The 18,827-nt window shown below is 39.6% G+C and overlaps 1 long non-coding RNA gene across 5 annotated transcripts; it reads left to right on the top strand.

Moving 5' to 3' along the window:
• The first annotated feature begins 53 nt into the window (after positions 1-53).
• Positions 54-18,598, top strand: LOC128909102 (uncharacterized). Of its 5 annotated transcripts, none has more exons than XR_008466247.1 (5): positions 54-152; positions 1,860-1,961; positions 4,801-6,564; positions 14,024-15,265; positions 16,998-18,598. It is a non-coding gene; the product is annotated as an uncharacterized LOC128909102 (long non-coding RNA). The 5 variants fall into 5 exon arrangements; XR_008466245.1 differs by having other exon boundaries at positions 14,024-16,484; XR_008466246.1 differs by lacking the exon at positions 16,998-18,598 and having other exon boundaries at positions 4,801-4,870; positions 6,450-6,564; positions 14,024-16,676.
• Positions 18,599-18,827: the final 229 nt, after the last annotated feature.

The raw sequence follows: 18,827 nt of genomic DNA, 5'->3' as shown, positions 1-18,827 counted from the left end.
GACAGGTCCCGCCCCTCGAAGCGCGGGGATTGGCCGGGCCTGACCCCCGCCCAGGCGTCGCGGAGGGTTCTGATTGGGCAAGCGCCTCGGACGCCGGGGCCAGAGATGGCGGGAGGGGCCAGGCCGTCAGCGCAGCCGCCTGCGTCGAGGAGGTACGTGGCGGTCGCCGTGGGGGCGGGGCTGGGCCGGGCCGGGCCGCGCCGCGCGCCTCTGGCGTCACGGGGGAGGCGGGCGCGTACCTGCGGCTCGCGGGGGGGCCCTGGCGGGTGCCGGGCGGCCCCGAGGGGACCGTTAGGGCCGGGGGGGGCCCGGGCAGCACCGAGGGAGGGGATTTCCCCTGTTGGAGCCTTATTGCGTTCACACTTGGTTTTCCCTTATGAAACGGAGGAGGAAAGATGGGGGGAAGGGGGGAGAATCTTGAGCTCCCTGCTGATTAAAGAAGTTAGGAAAATATTTTCAACCCGCACATTTGTTTCTGCTTGCTGTGAGTTTGGGGTTTGATTCGTGAATTTCCGTTACCACCCTGTTTTGAAGAGCAGTACCTGGTTTTTTGGATGACCTTCTCTACGTGCAGGGCACTAAAAGTGCTCATTTTTCAGAAAAGTTATTTTTAGTGGATAGGTAAATAGCTGTAATAGCAAATACTCTATATTTCCTATAAAAATAACTATTTCTGGAATAAGCATGGATCCTAGTTGTAACCTGTTACATGGCTCAATACTGTGAGGCTGTACTCATATTTAAACAAAGAGGTATTGACTTGTACATGTTCTTGAAAAAGCATAAATTCATATGTACATGTCAGTAATCACTGTGCATTGCACTTCTGATGTTCTGATTTACAAGATAATTATCTACAAGTCATTCAAGTTTTGTTTAAGAAACTGTTGCAATAGTTTACGCAAATGAGAGAAAAATTTATGAGGGATTTATGCAGTCTAAGCAAGATACTAAAAACTGTCATGGGGTTTTGAATGCTTAATTATAATGAGAATTGGAGTCCAAAGTGGTGGTTGAAATTGTAGCTTCTGGGTTATGCATGTGAAAGAAAAATGGGGATGTAAGCTGTTTATAGTGACATCTGTGGTAATAGAAAGCTATTAAAGTAATAGGGCTGACGCTACTTGGAGCTTTCACTCTCTCTCAAGGAAATACCGTTCAGTACTATAAAATCATTTTCCCACAGTATTTTTCAATTTAGAAACAGAATTTTCTGGCCAGTTAGCATTCTTTCCTAGTTTGTAAACTATGATTTTTGTGACCTGGAAGCACTGCAATTTATTAAGCATAAATTCATATGTACGTATCAGTAATCACAAACAACTTAGGTCAAAAAAATAAGTAGCTGCTCTGATGAGAACAGTTGAAACAAACGTACACTGATACTTAAAGTTCAGTTGAAAATGTGCCACAAACACATGCAAAAAGAACCTGTAAGCTTGCGTCTCTGCATTTTATCAGGGTAAACCACGACGTGTCACAAGGAGAGCTGGTCACAACCAGACCTTTTGACATGTCGCAGGCTCCCCAGGCATGACTCACTGTAGGCAGGGAGATTGTGCCCTGCCTGCATGGCAGTGACCCAGCGTCCTCACCAACCTACGCCTTGTCAGGAGCCGGTTACGTGCTGAGGCAGGAAAGAAAACCTCTAGTGCTCTGGGTGGTGTGTGGCCATAACTGACTTAGTTGGCCTTCTGGGAACACGATCATCCTCACCTTTTGCAGCTTAGTTTAAGGTTATAGTCTGCCTCACGCTGCTCTGTCTTCTGTATTTGAACGGGTGTTTGCAAGGCTGCAGGATACATCAATTTGCTGCTGGGTATTTAACATTTTTAATTTTTTTTTCCTGCCCCTACAAGCAACAGTGAAGGGGAGCATGGAGGAAGAGATGGAGATTCTTTAAACAAGTATTGGTGTCAAGAGGGAAAAAAACATGTGGAGCTGTGCCCTTGTTGCTAATGGTAATATGGGACATCCAAAATTGTTTTCCCCAGTCCGGCACAATGTCAAGCTCTTCAACGGCTGATCTAGGATATATGTTGGTAAAAATGTCCATGACCAGTTTATGCAAACAGCTTGTAAACCAACAGGGCACCCAGGCAGAAGTGCAGTCGCTTTACTGATGCTGGTCAATACATGAGGAAACATGGCACGTCTGAATACAAGAAAATTCATCTTGGTGTTTTACCATGAGATTAAGATACACTCACTTTAGTGCAGTTACAGGGTTTGTTCTGTTATGATTTCCTGCTTTCTTTCAAGATCAGTTTCTGAGTTTTCTGAGTTTCTATCTGAATTTCTAAAGCAGTTTTCTTCTGTTATAAGTGTCAGAAGATCGTGTTATGCTTATTGAGATTGATTCTCCTTTTGCTGGCTCTTGCCTTTTTTGCTCTTTTTTTTTTTCTTTCACTGAATTGCTTTGGGTTTGTGTGTTGTTTCTTTGGGTCTGTTTAGCTCAGATCTCCCCTGGGTTTAGCCACACAGCTTCTGAAGCTGTTTGATTGGTGATTTAGATGGTTTAGAAGATGCTTTTTGGATTCTTAAACGTTACTTCAGTTTCAACATGCAGGAAGCTGCAAGGTTTGAAAACTGCTAAGGATTTCAGTATTGCAACAGAAGCAGTTACCTTCATCTGAAATTGAGAAACGCTGTTCTTAATGCTGGACTTAACATGGCAGAGTGAAAGAAAGGGACTGTCTGTGGCTACCATTTTGTTACTCTGTTCCAGTACATTAGTAAAAATGGGTAGGGTTTCAAGAGGGCTCCTGTGTATCAGAGTGCCCTTGATACTTCTTGCTCTTGTTTCTATCTTGTGGAAGTTTATTGATATTAAAACTCCTAAACTCCTATCAGCAGAATGAAGAGTTAGGTAGTCAAATGTCTGAAGCAGTAGTCCTAAACTCTGGCTCCTAAATCACCCTCTTCTGTCTCTGCTCAGGGAAAACACAGTGACAGATGCTACTTTTGATATTGGCAGTGGCAAGTGTTATTTTCTCAAAGTGTGTAGAAAGGCTAACTTACTAGCATTAGTTTGTGGTTTAACCACAGAGTAAGCTGATAACTTCAAGGCTGGTGCTAAAGTACTTTTTTTCTCCCCCCTCCCCCCCCCCCCCCCAGTTCTGCCTATCAGAAGAAGTGACAGAAGCCATATTATAACTTGTTTCATTTGAGTTAGGAAAAAATACCTAGAAATGAGAACAGAGTTTATTCTCCATGCGTCTATGGCCATGCCAATGTTGGTATTGAAAAATTCGTGCTTAACTAGCACAACGTGTGGTTTCCTGTGACGTGTACAAGTACCTGCTGGCCACAGAGCTGAAACTGCCAAAGTCATTTGCGGTGTTTCTTAACAGCAGTGAGTTAATAGACGTAACCACAGACCTGAAATGGAAATAAAATAGCGATTGTAAAGTTAAGAGTGTCATGGTTAAGTGCCTAATTTATCCAGTGTGGGAGGGCTGTTGATTTCATATGAAAGTATGAAAGGGCATGTAAGTGATATTAAGGGCATGTAGTGATAGGACGAGAGGTAATGGCTTCAAACTGGAAGAGGGTAGATTTAAATTAGATATCAGGAAGAAACTTTTCACTATGAGGGTGGTGAGACACTGGCACAGGCTGCCCAGAGAAGCTGTGGGTGCCCCATCCCTGGAGGTGTTCAGGGCCAGGCTGGATGGGGATTTGAGCAACCTGATGATCTTTAAGGTCCCTTCCAACCTAAATCATTCTATGATTCTATGATAAAGTGGCAGGGAAGAATGTAATTAATTCAATGGTGAGAATTAAGGTGTGGCATATGTCTCCTTGAGGAGGCATTGGTTTCAGAGGAGTTAGATGAGTTTCTACTTAGCTTAGTGTATGGCCCATAAGTTTTCTTTCTCTGGCAGACTTCTGCCTGGAGTCTCTCCCCATTTTGAACAAGTACAGCTCATGTCCTCCCTGATTAATAATACTCATTTGTGGGGTTGGGTTTTGTTGGGTTGGGTTTTTTGTATATTTAAGCAGTCGGAAAATCTTTATCCAAATGTAGTTATTGGTTCCATGAGCTTATCAGTTATGGCCATATCCTGGCATTCAGGAGACTGTTCTGTACCGGAGTTACGTATTTTGTGGGCATTGTCCCATGTTGTAACAGGGTTAGGTTTTCTCTCAACAAAATTACTTCCTCACATTTAAGCCCTGGTACAAGTATCCTAAGTGAAAAGGGAGTAGGGGAATTATGCTGTAATTTTAGCATTTTTTTATTGCATAGTCTCTCTTCTATGCAGGGAAGAATATTTGCCTCAAAGTTTGCCAGATCTTCACTTGTAAGCTGAGATGGTCTTACTCTAGTACCTGATAAATGGGGCTGATTTATTATTCCTTGTACAATTGAGACAAATTTATTGAGGCAAGATACATCTTTCTGTTGTAGAATTGCAGTAGCATTGTGTATTACTTTTGGCTAGTACAAGCCTTTCTAGGAAATGAAATTTAGAACAAAAGACTTTGGATAGAACTAATCTAAATGTTGCAATTCAGAGCTGATAATTGCAGTCACTTTTAAGAACCCCTTCCAGGCTGGGAGGAGAGAATATTTCTAACCTGGTGTTTTGTAAACCAAAAGTATGAATTTATTAATGAATTGCTGTGAATTAAACCATGACATGCTCTTACCGCGTGGCGGCTATTCTATGCTAAACTTGAGATACCACACTCCTAGGTAGAAAAATGAAGCAGCAAGATTTTGTAGTTTTAGTAACAAATAACCAACATTTGAAAGATGATAATATGATGGTTTGTTTTTTTTCCTTCTTGCAGGTCCCATGGTGGTGTAAGGCCTGCTGCTTGAAGTGGAGAAAATTTCCATCATTGCTTTGACTATTTCAAGGTTGTTTTCACACTCTCTCAGTCACAAGCTGCTACGTTCTGTAGCCTAGTTAAGTTATGCTACTTATTTTTCTTTCTCCCAATACTGTGTGGCTACTTCGTTTTGGGCTGGAACCTGCTTTGACCGAAGGGTGGAGAACCTCTGGGTAGGGTGGATCCCCGGCTTTCTGGGACTGTGCCAGTGCCCCCTCCCATGATCTGGGGCACATCTGGCAGCGTGACCACAGCCATGGGGTGGGACGTGGGCCCATTTGTGACTGGGAGTGCCTGCAGTTTCGTCCCTTGGTGGATCCACTTCTGGTCATGTCATGTGATTAATTGAAATGAAAAACTAGATGGATTGTTCTTGTTAGTTATTAGAGATTTCTTATTCCTGTTTTGGTGTTAGTCATCTATTCAATGACATGAAACGAGAGCCTATTTATTGCATCTCTTGAGCAGAATTCCATTACACTAGCTATATTGAAGAGGTAGGGAAAAAAAATCTGTTGTCTTCTAATGTTGACCAAAACCCAAATTCTAGAATAAAGATGAGTTTTCAGTGTAACTACAACTATTTATATTGCAGTAGTAGAAACTCCGGGTCCCTTTTCTGGTAGCTACTGAACAGCTCAGACACAGAACAAGAACGCTCTTTGTCTGTGAAAGTTTGCAAGTCTATAGCTATCCTATATTATCTCTCGTCTGCTCTCTATCCTTTCTTGGGCACATACATAGCTGCTGCATACATTCTGCTGCAGATTTCAGAGTGATTTCAGTTTTCAGACTGATTTTCTAATTATAAAAAATAATTTTTTTCTTTCTGTATATTGCAAGTGAAAGGAAAAATAAAATACACTGTGAACTTAGAAAGGGTTGGAAAGGACGAGGAGAAATAAATGTTTTCATAATATAAAATTCTATTTACTGAATTTTAATGAAGTGGCTACTCTAGAACTAAGATAGTAAAACTTGGTCTGATCAGAGAGTGTTCTGTTTCAATTGGACATGTTTTGTAAAGGTAAACGTGCTTAATCAGATTGAGCTTTCAAATTCAGCAACTCTTAAACAGAAATTTATCACCCAAATAACTTTATTTGGAAACAGGAATATTTAGGCCTCGGTGCAGCAAAATATTTAAGCCTATGTTTAGGTCTATGCCTACTTCCTTTTGAGTATTTCTTTACATTTCTGTAAGATTTTATGAAATATATTTTTCTAAATAAGCAAACCAGTCACTCAGGACTTTAGGTTAGAGATCAGAAAAGGGAGACTTCCTTGAAAATTTCAGCTCTATACTGATTAAAAAAGGAAATAGACTTTTTTTTTTCTGTAGAGGAAGATTCTTTACATGCGCATTTACCGAAACCTGGTAAAGATGCAGGGTGCTTTAGAAACAAAGAAGGAGATGTGGTCAAAGAAACAGGTGCGATCTTGCCTCCAAAATGCTTATAGTTAGATCTGAGGCAAGACCCATAATATATTCAGAATGAAAAAACACAGTAAATTGAGGAAGAAAGCCTAGTTTCAAAAAAAAAAAAAAAAAAAAAACCAAAACAAACCCAAACCAAAAAACCCAAGCAGGTTTCACTGTTTCGAAGGCGTAGAAAAGTACGAATACTGGTACAAGACATGAGGATAATTTCAGACTTGAAGCAACATGGAAAAGTCACAAAGAGAAGACAGAAGAGGAACAATGTCTTGCTTAAGATGGAGGTAAGACATCTATGTTGGTACAACTCAACTGAACTATGTTGGTGCTCTCAACTGAAGAGAGGGTGGCTTGGAAATAACATAATAACGAACAGCAAGAAAAACAAGAAGTAAAAGGTAGGGTACTGTGGTTGCAACAAGAAGTGTATCACTTGCAGCACTTTTTTTGGCTTCTCATTTCCACTAATGGAAATATTTTAAAAAGGAGGAAAAAAAAGGTTTGTAGTAAAGGACACACATGTATGTATATCACATAAATCTCACGTGGAACAAGAAGTACCATAAATGTCTCATTAAAAAAAATGTAGCACTTTATTCCTGATGCAGTTTTTATTTGATTTCTCATGTAAATCAATATTTTATTACATATTTTTTCAAATTATCCACAGTTTATGTAATTTATATAATGCTGAGTATATATATATTTATATAAGTATATATTTATAAAATAATTATAATTATATAATGATGAGTAGCATCTGAACATTAGGCAAAGACTAAATATCTACCAGATATTTACAAGATTGTGGTAGTAATTCAAAAAAATGCCCATCTTTTAAAATTATGCCTACTTCTGCCCTGTCATAATTATATGCATGTGATTATCACTCAGTTATTGCAGGGAAAAAAGGGTGAGTTGATACGGGGGTTTTATTCTTGTGGTGTTTAGATGTTTTTGTTTAATTATTATTATTTTTTATAAACCTTGGTCTAACAGGGCGAAGTTTGCTGTGATGTTTCTCAGGAATTTGTACCAGGCCTCTGTGCTCCAGTGTTACCATAAATGATCCCAAAGCAGGGTACAAAATGATCTGAGAAAGTTTGCTGATGACAGGGAATTACTTACTTAGAGTAAGTAAGCTGACCTTTCACTTCAGATCTGCAGAGTATCTCAAAATACTCAGCAGCTGGGTGATAATGCAGCAAATGGTATGTTAGTATTGTATGTTAGTATAGTGACTTGCCTTGAGGAAAAGGCAGTCTTGTAAAAAAAGCTATCCAAAATGGCAAGCTGTGGACTAGCGCTCCTATTGCTCAGATTGTGGATGTGTAATAAGAAAGTTCTGTGAAGATGTCAGCTTAACGCTCAGTGGTGGTCAAAATGGCAAGTATTAGGAATAATGGAATTGCTAGAAAAATGATAGCATAAAATGCAAAGGATTGTTTTATTACTGCATAAATTCATTCTATGCCGGTGTAATAAATATGACGTGCAGGTTTACTCCTGTAACGTAATGAGTGGCATGATGGAGGTAAATAGAAATGGTCACTATTTCTCATAACACAAGAAAAAAGCAACCACATCAGGTGGCAGATTCAAAGGTACGTGCTGAACATTAGTACCTGTCTTTCCTTGGTATTGCATGTTGCAATTTCTCAACTGTCTTCTGCTCTGTGAAGTTATCCCACCTTTTTGGCTGGATTGCAAATCAGAGTTCAAGTGTAAGCTTTTTTAACTGCTTTGTGGAGAAAGATGTGGTAGGATCTGATGTATCTTTGAGAGATTAAAGTTCAGAGCACACTTTTCACTTTTCTAGCATGTTGTGAAAAGTACAGTTCTGCTCTTTGGGCACAGTGGATGAAAAATGCTGTTACCTTGTGTTGTGAATTGTATGAACCAAAGGTGTTTCCCTTTAGTTTTTTTAACTATGGTGCTTAGTTCCTGGTGAGAATTTATCTTTAATTGCAGACAAAATAATAATCAGTGCCATTAGCAGAACTTGGTGTTGAAAATACAAAATGCATAGGCAAAGAATGAGTGATTAGTTGTTCAAGCAAGAAAAATCTCAAAGGTTCGGGGGGAAGCACAAGTGAGTGCAAGGGGGTACAGCTGTGTGACCAAATGAGTGTGAGCGTGCGTATATGAGCATGGGCGTGAGACGGAGCAGGAGTCTGTGTATGAGCGAATGGGCAGGTGGGAGGCGTGTGAGTGAATGTAAAGATGCATCAGGGTGTGTACGTACTGGTGAGCATGCAAGTGAGTGGGAGCATGCATAGGTGTGAACAAGCATGCAGGTGAATGTGTGTATTGAGTCATTTTCAGGAAATATGAAAGCTGAGGACTTAAACCAGAAATTACGGCCTTTAATTTTTGTGCTCCACGGAGATGTTTGTGGAGAGGTGGCGCTCGCACCCCAGTCCCCAGCCAGTCTGGGGTCTGTTCATTTTTCCCTGCCACTTTCCATGGGGAATGTGCTGAAGACAAATCTTCCAGTGAAGGGGCAGCAAGAGCATTTCTGGTCTGGAAGCCATTTCCCCAGCCTTTCTAGACTGTCCGCAGTGTGAAGCACCTTTTTATCCACTGTTTCATCTGGTTATGCTGCAATGAAATATGCATGTTTGTGGACATCTGTAGAATAGCGCTGACAATATTTACAGTTTTGGAAGCTGAAAATAAAACACACACACAAAATAAATGTATCCATGTGCTCCTTGGAACAATGAGTTATAGACCGGACTTGTATTTGTTTCCTCACACTGAAAAAAGGAACAGTATTTAGCAAACAGCATTGTTGGTGTCCTTGTTGGACCCTGACATTATCTTGTTCCTGAAAAACTTGCTGAGGAAATTTGAATGTTACAAGAATGGGAGGATATGGCTGCAAGTTCTGCTCCATCCTGCGTTGTTTTGGACCTTGGCCACCAGGAAACATTTTGTGTACTTCAGAGATGAAACACTTTCTCTTCAGTAGTAGTTTTATGAGAAAGATGTGTAAATAACCTGTGGCAAGGGGCGACTTTATTACAGAAAGGGAAATCATGCCAACTTTTCCTTTCTCTTCTTAAAATTTCATCAAAGATTTCTACAAAAGTTATGCCAGGGGGAATTTGCATGTTTTGCATTGACCTACATAAACCCTAGTTAAACATAAAAGTAACTTAAAAGTTGTTTCAGTCTGCTTCTGTCACCCTTTGTACTTTTATCAACCATTGATCTTTATTCTTTGTCAATTCATAAATGTTTAACACTGCATTGCAAATATTTTTCCTCAGCTCCAAAAGTATTCATAAAAATAAGGCTGAGTGAGAATATTTGAAAGAGCATTTTTTGTAATTTCCTTGTCTCTGCCGAGCTGTGTGTTTAGAAAATGGAAATACAGGCTTCTACCTACTGTAGGGGAATGGAAATAAATCACAATGCAAGCTCTTTCAAAAGAAATTACATATCTTGGAGTAGGAAAACTCAGAGATCAATAGAACGTTTTCTTGCACACCGTGAGCTTTATTTCAAAAGGTAGACTCTATGTAGACATTTGCTCTGGTATCTAACTGGTAATTCTACTCAATGTATCTATTTTAGATGAAAAGTTACGTGTTTGACCTGAATGACTCATATCGTGGGGGTGGGGGGGAAGCAGGGGAAGGACAGTTTGAAGCAAAGGGTACAGAAAACCTTGTGTAGAAAGAAAATCAAGATTGCTACGTACTCCTGCAGCTAGCACTCACTTTTAAGAGTACATTTTGCAGAAGCAGGAATTAAATAATGATATGAATATAAAAGTAATAGGTTTAAAATAACTTTGGAAGACCAACAGTAAATCAGTTGTGTGACTAAATGGCCATCACACGATAATTACTTAGACGCTGTTTCTTCTTACAGGCAGTTTTAATATGAAATATTTTACAGTAGTTAGTGTTCATACTTAGTCTGTGAAATAGGTAAATATTAAGCCAAGAGTTTCGTAGGTTGTGAAGCAAAGAAGTTATTCCATGCTGTAGAGCAACTACCACGCTGGAAATAAAAAACAGAAGCTTTGATTCCAGTAACTTAGAAGTGGAAAAACTGCCGTGTGAGCCAAAACCTAAGAGCTTCCTAGAATTGGTTAGCTACATGCTACCTACTTTTCTGGTATTGACATTGGATTAAAGGTAGCTAATACTGCCTTTCTGTATGGCACTTGCTGCAGGCATCTACAGCTGTGAAAGGCAGCAGAGATGGAAATGTCTGAGAGACACTGACCTACGAAATAGATCAGGACAACAACAGTTCTTCTTCTGGACCTTATTTTCTTTGCTCATGTTGTCATTTCTTCTGGCTTCACTCCCACATCCTTCCATATTCTATACCCTCCACCAATAAATACGTAACATATACGTGAAAGCTTTCATCAGTCTATCTGAAAGCACTCTGCAATTGCTCCCTGTTTCACAAAACCACAGTTAGATAATGTCCATTTTGCAGGCTGGTGAACTGAAGCCAAGACAAACTGGTTTGCCTAAGCAAGCTGCATTTGTTGTAAAGCGTTATCAAATTCCTGTGAGCCTCAGGCTGCAGATGTATAATTTCATCTGGGAAATGGTGCAGGTTCAGTTGCCTCATTGCCGGGGGACTGGAAGGCCTGTCTCACAACAAATCCTGTTCATCTGTTCTTTTCTGGCATGTCTGAGCCTATCCCCAAACTTCTTGTGCAAAGGCACGTGTGGAGACCATGCAAGTCCTCCTGAGGAGTCATCCTTCCCCAGCCTACCCAACAAATCACACAGTCTCTGTGTTGAGTGGAATTGGTGTGCTTGCAGAGATGGAAACAAACACTGCTTCCCATGTTATTTTTAAATTAATACAATTTCCTGAGATTTTTAAGGAATATTACCGAGTGAAGTGACTGCAGAAAACTCTTTTTAGGCACTCAAACACAGTCTTAAGGCTTTGTCATCTGGTTGTAAGGCAAAACTCCCTTCACATTGATGACTACAGGCATAGGGTCCTTCACAGGATACAAATTTTGGGCACGAATTTGTGTCTTGCATCAAAGTATTCGGACTTTTATACCACTAAGGGTTAGTATTAGACTGCAGTCAAGTTATTTAATCATTTAAGGGTTTTCAAAGCCAGTAAAACTAACAGCGTTGGATTTTTTTTAAATCCTCATTTACAACAACATCCCAAAACATTCATTCCCACTGCTTAACGATCACAGAGGGATGTACAGTTTAAGCAGGGGTTTAAAAAAAAAAAGGTTTGAATACAAACTCTGCCTCTGTCATCACATCTGTCTGCCTTTTGCCATTAGGCAAGCAGTGTATTTATCTTTGAAATCCTTTATTTGCAAAGGTGCTAGTCGTGCTCTATTAGTACTCCCTAATCTCCATGTGGGCACTTAGTTGAGAGCATAATACAACATTTGTTCTTTACTGAGGAACTAATGGTTTCTAATGAGTTGTAGGGTCTTCAGTGTTGTAAAAATCTGTTTTGACCCTAAATGACTTGGGCTAGGTCATTAAAATGCTAGGTGGTGAAATAACCTAGCATGCTTATTTGAGCTTGCTTAACTCATATGCTTATTTAAGAAAGGCAAAAAGGAAAAAGAAATACAGCAGTGGAAAAATGTTATTGGTGATTGCACTCCAAAAGGGTAGTGAATTCTCAGAATTGCGATATCTGACTGGAGATTAAAAAATCTAGTATTTTAAAAGTAATGTAGAATTAAAAGGGACTTTCTGGGAACAATCTAATAGTTATGGAAGAGCTTGTGGTTCTGGTCTTAACCATGTGCCACCATGTGGCCTGGTTTTAGAGTGAATATACTCCAGGGTATGCTGCAAATCCCCTCTATTGAGGGGTTAGATGGGATATTAACAAAATGCATGATGATACACACTGTCATGAAAACAGTCAGCTTTTCGCTCTGGTTGGTTTTCTCTTTCTTTCTTTCTTTCTTTCTTTCTTTCTTTCTTTCTTTCTCTCTTTCTCTCTTTCTCTCTTTCTCTCTTTCTCTCTTTCTCTCTTTCTCTCTTTCTCTCTCTCTCTCTCTCTCTCTCTCCTCTCTCTCTTTCTCTCTTTCTCTCTTTCTCTCTTTCTCTCTTTCTTTCTCTTTCTCTCCTTTTCTTTTTTCTCTCTTTTTTACCCTCTTTTCTCCCACCTATCCCTCCCCCTTCTCCCCTTCCTTTTTTTCTTTCTTTCTCTGAATGCAATATAATAATAGCATTTGAGACTGCACATAACAGATTCCAAACTTCCAGGGAATGTTCTAGTTATCCATGAGATCAACCCTGTTAATTTTGGTGCAAATAGAAAATGAGTAAAGTTTAATTTCCCCTAAAATCAGATTAAAGAAGGATTCTTTAAAGGCTTTCAGTGTAAGCCCTTTACAGCTGTCAGGCTATCTGTTCTTTCCCTTAGAAAACAGTGTGGTGACTGCAAAGCTCATGAAACTGTGATGTGAGAAAAACTAAGCATGTAGAAGTGGTGTAATTGAGAATAGGATTTTTAGCCTGACTATTCCAAACTGGAGGATTTGTGACAGCAATCATTTTAGAAAAAAAGAAAAAACACATCTGTTTCAAATCCATATCTTCCCCCTTTAGTGAAAGCTGTATGCATACTCAAAGATATCCAGGGAATTCTCTAAAAGCCTGGGAACATTTCTTATATTTTCAGGGTTGAAAAAAGTCCACTTCTGTCTGTCTTTAGAACATGCTGTTAAAGTCTCTCTCAACCAGAGAGAGATCAGAGATGACATCAGTACTGTGTATTCTCTGCTGCTTTAGGAAAATGTAGTAGCCAGGAACTACATTTGTAATACTTCCCTGCATGGTAGGGCCATTTTATAAGATTAGCACATTCATCTTTATTCAGGTTTTAAATCTCATAAAGACTACTTGGTTTTAGAAGAATTCTGGCTTTTCTGACATAAACTTTGTGGCGTTTCAAAGGTTTTTAATATTAGATAGGAGACGGGCATTTTACTTCATAATCTAATGACCAGGTTAGAGATGGACTTGTTTGTGAGACTAAGGACAGGATGACCTTGCTAACAGGGTACGAACAAATAGCTGGAGGACCTAGCTTTTCATTAGTTTGGTATTTTAATACATAGTCTCTCACAGGTCAAGGATTCAGCCAAGTACCTTTGGGGGGTGCCAAAACATTGCAGGTGGATTCATGCATTGGTTTTAGTGTGAGGAAGGAAAGATAATTTTGTTCTTTTTAGGCTATGCTTTCAGTGAAACCAGAAGAAAGCATCCATTGATTTAAATACAAAACCAAGATCATGCTTTATGTTGCTGTGATGTGATTCCTGACTTGGACGATGAATTTCTGCTCTTCCGAAAGACTATGCAGTACTCTAATGGAAGTAATATTTGCAGGTGGCATACACAATTTAATCATTTTTTTTCAGAAAGGCTTGGGATTTAGTTAAGATGAAGCAGCTCAAGATTTTTCCATTAAGAAGTTTTAAAGAGTCACTAGACCACTCTATACTTTCACCACACGCTTGCTGCACTGTGGCAAACTAGGTATGGCATTAGAGGCAGAATTAGCCAATGACACTATATTGAAGTGCCATTCCCTTATCCGTATCCTTTTCCATATCCTTCAGCTACTCTTATTTCTCAAGCAAAGGGCCATTACTATTTAAAACTTAATATTACATTTATATTTGGAAAATAAGTAATTTTCTTAACATTATTACTGGGTTTGCAAAGACTTCAATACTACCCAACCACTGCTTTTAATTAGGATGAGTGCTGTATTTCTCCGTGGCCTGATGTGTCCCTGCTTCATAGCAGAAGGGTGACTGTGGATCCCAAGAAGGTTTGCTGACAGATGATCTCTCTGACACCTTGGAAGATGAGAAGTAACCTTCCTTACCTGTTCTGCACCACCCACACTTGGGTGCACAAGCCTGGTCCTGACAGAGTTCCTGATACATGTGGTGGAATTATTCTGATGGGTGAGGAGTATCCACAAAGACAGGGTTCGTAATGAGGCCAGAACCATGCAGTACGCTGATTAGCTCTCCTCCTCCTTGAAGTTTCTCAGCGGGCAGTGCATACATGAATACACACTACTTTTTTTCCTCCCACACAGACAAGCTCTGTGTCAAGTTGTTTAAGTGAGTTGTGACACGTATTAATGCTGTTGGCTTCTTTCTGCTGGGGGCTGACCATAACAATCCGATCTGAAAAGTTTTCCACCAAACTCAGAGGTCATTTTCATTAAAACAACATCCAGTTTTGTCCCTCAAGCATGGGTGTCTTTCTGCTCATTAATGTGGACAGCAAAGGCGAGCAATAAATCCCTTTGAATGATGTGCCAGTACTCTACTCTTACATAACTGTCATTCCTGAGTAGAAGATGCTTATTTACCAATTAAAGCATCTTGGCAAGGATTTCAGGCATTTTAAGTTAATTCTCCTGCTTCCAGAACATCCATTAGATAAAATCTGTTGAATTTGAATCATTGACCCTTAACCTGAAAACCAGTTTTACAAATGTCCTCCAGGAAACACATTGTGGGCTTAACTTCCCCTATTAAAAATACAAAAAATTGTATACCAAAATACGGGGATTAAGGGCCAGAGCCATGGCAGAATGAGACTTGGAGGGGGATATGAAAACTACCTCACTGAATGTACTTGATAGGATAATTTCTTCTCAGCAATATACACTGTGTGACTACAGATGAATGTGCGACATAAGGAATTGTTCAAATTTTTTTAATTGTAGGATATTTCCATTGACTTGCAATGATTAAAGAAGAACTGTGCAGTTGTGTTACTGAGGAACATAGGGTTACTACAAGAAGCTTCATGCAATTAGCTCATACCAGAAAGGAAATACCAGATTTTGTTGGTGAAGGCTTGGATGTTCCATGGAGCTGCAGGAATTTGGGCAGCTGGGAGAAGACCCCGTAGCCTCTTTCTCAGTGGTCTGCCGAAGACATCACTGTGGAAGTCTGTTACTCTAGGTTTCCTACTGGTAGTGCTGGTTTTATTTTGTTTGTTAGTTTTATTTTAATTCTTCGATGTGGGATAATTCAAGTGAGTAGTCAATCTGAAATTTTATCAGCCTCTGCCTTTGGATGTCTGATTAAGTATGACTTGCTGTGATTGGGATTTTAAATACCAGAAGCCTTCCCAATTACCTCAATTACCTTTACCGAAGGAATGATTGCTATTTCCAGGTACGCATCCTGTTGCCCGCAGTTTCTCCCTCAGGTTTTTCTGGCATCATTCTTATATTAATAGCCCTTACCAAAGCATACTATAGACTAACAGCTATCCCACGGTACCTCCTGAGCATATTGCTGCACTGACACAGTTTCTGTGTGCATTTTCTAACTCTTCTACTTCCATTCCATTTTAGGAATGTTCAGAAGCTTCGTTGTATTTAAGGCCTTCAAATGATAGAAATTGTGCATACCTACACAGGACACGTCCTATCCAAAAAAACATTTGTTATAATTTCTTCTCTGATTATATAAACTATCTCTAAAAGGAAGTTGTACGAAAAAGTATATAAAGTGGAAAATTATCACAAAATATTTACAGTAACACAAGTAGTGAAATGTGTTAAATTACTTCTGTTCTTCAGTTCCCTGGTCCAGTAGCTCTTCTGGACATAATGTACTCCAAAAAATTGGGGTAAATACAAAAAATCTTTTATGAATTTCAAATGTATGCCCTGTAATGCCATTTTGAAGAGAATGTTGCCTAAATTGTGTGGGACATACCTAAGTTTCTGTGCCAAGATCTGTAATGGTATTTTGGCTTCTAGTGCCTAAATTCCCATTTACTGAAACAGGACCTGGGTCCTAAGAAATTAACCCAAGAGAAGATTATACTTGCACTTGAAACTGTCGGCAGTATTTTTTGATCGCAGAGCAGAATTTTCTTCTTATGTTTGAGCCTTAAGTATGTAACTCATATGTATAGTCAGCCGAAATTACTGTATAGGTTTTGAGAGCTACATGAAGACCTTACACATGCTGAAAACAGGCCAGCTGTTTCATAACAGTGAAACAATAAAAACATAACCATGGCCTATTTTTCTCTTTCATTCATTACTAACACTGATATCCCCTTTCTCCCTGAAAGAAATCCACAATGAAATATTGGTAGCAACATACTGTTGAATAAACATCTGCAGATGTCAGCAATAGCGATTTAAGCTTGAATAAACACTCAGAACCAGAAAAGTGAGTATTAATAATAAAGTTCAAAATTACCAAGGAAAGGCATTGTGAAACTAATCTAGGAAATTATACTGAATTTTCAGAAGGTGTATTTTTGAGGAAGTAATACAATCTTTTGCTTTCTTTAGGAGTAAAAAAGAACCTGTCTCCCTCTGCTGGTTTTCAGAGAAAAACAAAAAGTTTATAGAAACTAAAAAATCGTAGCTGAAGTTTTGATACAAATTACCAGATGTTCCATAATTAGGGCTTAGAACTTGTTGCTTTTAAATACATAGTTAGTCATCTTTAAGTACATCTTTAAGAAAATATAATTTAAGATAAATTTAAACTGTTTAGCCTTAAATTCAAACATCACTGAATCTTGTAGCTATCCTAAGGAGTGGCCTAATATTGGAGTTGTAAATGTAGATGCATAATTTTCCTTTCCTGTATAGTCTGAGTTAGTGTACTTTATAACTCAAAATAAGCCTTTTTCTTTCAAATATGAGTTTCTAAACTCCTGCATAAATGTCACAGGCCATGAGGCTTTTGGAGGCCAGACACACAAGAACTACAGCGCTGAGCATAGCTCGCCAGTTATGACAACTGCATGAGGTTTCTCTGAATTGCGCTGGGACCGCGATGCTGAGACTGGCTGCTCCGGGATGGGTGCTCACACCTGGCCAAGATGCAGCGTTGCCCACCCCGCCGAGCTGTGAGTCCCCGCACTGCCGTTCTCACGGCAGACCGCTCCACGAGGCAGTGAGACACCCACATGTGGCTGTGCCAAGGAGAGTGTATCAGCAGGACAGGAACTTTGTGTTGCAATCCCCACCCCGATGAACAAATGCTTGGGAATTTCCATGGAACAGACGTGCCGCACAAAGTAGGGACCATGTTCTGGTACACGTCATGGTATCCGCAAAGAGGTTTTTGTCCTTGGTACGATAAGCTCCATCTTCCTATCATCAGAGGAAACATATTGGTTTAATATTATTAATAAATTGGTTTAATATTAATAATATATTTCGTAATCTGTGGGCTTCTACTAACAATTCCTTATTCACAAAAAGGACACTCTAACAAGAGACATCAAGTTTATTCCTTGCAATTAGTTAAAGGCAAGTAGCAATTAAATTAAGGCGTTCATCTGTTAAATTTGGAGGGCTTACATAAATGCATTTTAGTCTGAGAAGAAAATTCAGGCAATTTTGTTTTTAAAATTATTTTGGGGTTTTTTTTGGTTTGTTTCTTTTTTTTTTTTACTTCCCATGTGTTATCTTCACTAAAACACATTTGTTATGCTTTGTTACAGGCAGCTGTCCTTTTGATCTGGGTATACATTAAGCTTCCTTGTATCATAAGTATTGTTTTAAAAGGCATCTGCCAGCTGCAGTTTGTGTATTTCCAGTTAAAAACAGTGTTAGTGTAGTCAGTGTCGTGGTTTAACCCCAGCCAGCAGCTAAGCACCACACAGCTGCTCACTCACTCTCTCCCGGTGGGATGGGGGAGAGAATAGGAAGAGTGAAAGTGAGAAAACTCATGGGTTGAGATAAAGGCAGTTTAATAGGTAACACAAAAGCCATGTCCACAAGCAAAGCAAAACAAGGAATTCATTCACTGCTTCCCATGGGCTGGCAGGTGTTCAGCCACCTCCAGGAAAGCAGGGCTCCATCGCACATAGTGGTTACTTGGGAAGACAAACACCATCACTCCAAACATGGCCCTTCCTTCTTCTTCCCCCACCTTTATGTGCTGAGCATGACATCATATGGTATGGAATATTCCTTTGGTCAGTGGGGGTCAGCTCCCAACTTCTTCTGCACCCCCAGCCTGCTCTCAAACCACTGGTGGGGTGGGGTGAGAAGCAGGAAAGGCCTTGATGCTGTGCTCAGCAATAACGAAAACATCCCTGTATTATCAACACTGTTTTCAACACAAATCCAAAACAAAGCCCTGAAGTAGCTACTGTGAAGAAAATTAACTCTATCCCAGCCAAAACCAGCACAGTTAATTACACAAGTCGATTTGATTTTTGCGTATGTTGTGTTGGAATTCTTTTATGAAGTTTGAGTATCGGGGTAGTGAGCACAACACTTACTTTCCCCAAACATTTGACCAAATTCTCTCATGTTTATTCTGCCTGTGGTATGCAATTTAAATTATAATAAAAATGTTACTTAATAAAATTGTATGTATTTTTACTGCTTGCGTATTTGCAACACGTTTTTTTCTTTTTCACAAGACATAGCTTTACCAAGTGTCTCCTGGAAACTCTCGGGGCAAGTGTGGCGTTTGGTCAGTGTATCACAGAGAACGTACATAGCAGCAAGATAGTGAGGCTGCCAAGACACACACCTTGTGCAT

This window comes from Rissa tridactyla, chromosome 4 (genome assembly GCF_028500815.1).
Source record: "Rissa tridactyla isolate bRisTri1 chromosome 4, bRisTri1.patW.cur.20221130, whole genome shotgun sequence".
In the NCBI taxonomy this organism is placed as follows: domain Eukaryota; kingdom Metazoa; phylum Chordata; class Aves; order Charadriiformes; family Laridae; genus Rissa; species Rissa tridactyla.
This window is presented reverse-complemented; position numbering and strand designations above follow the sequence as displayed.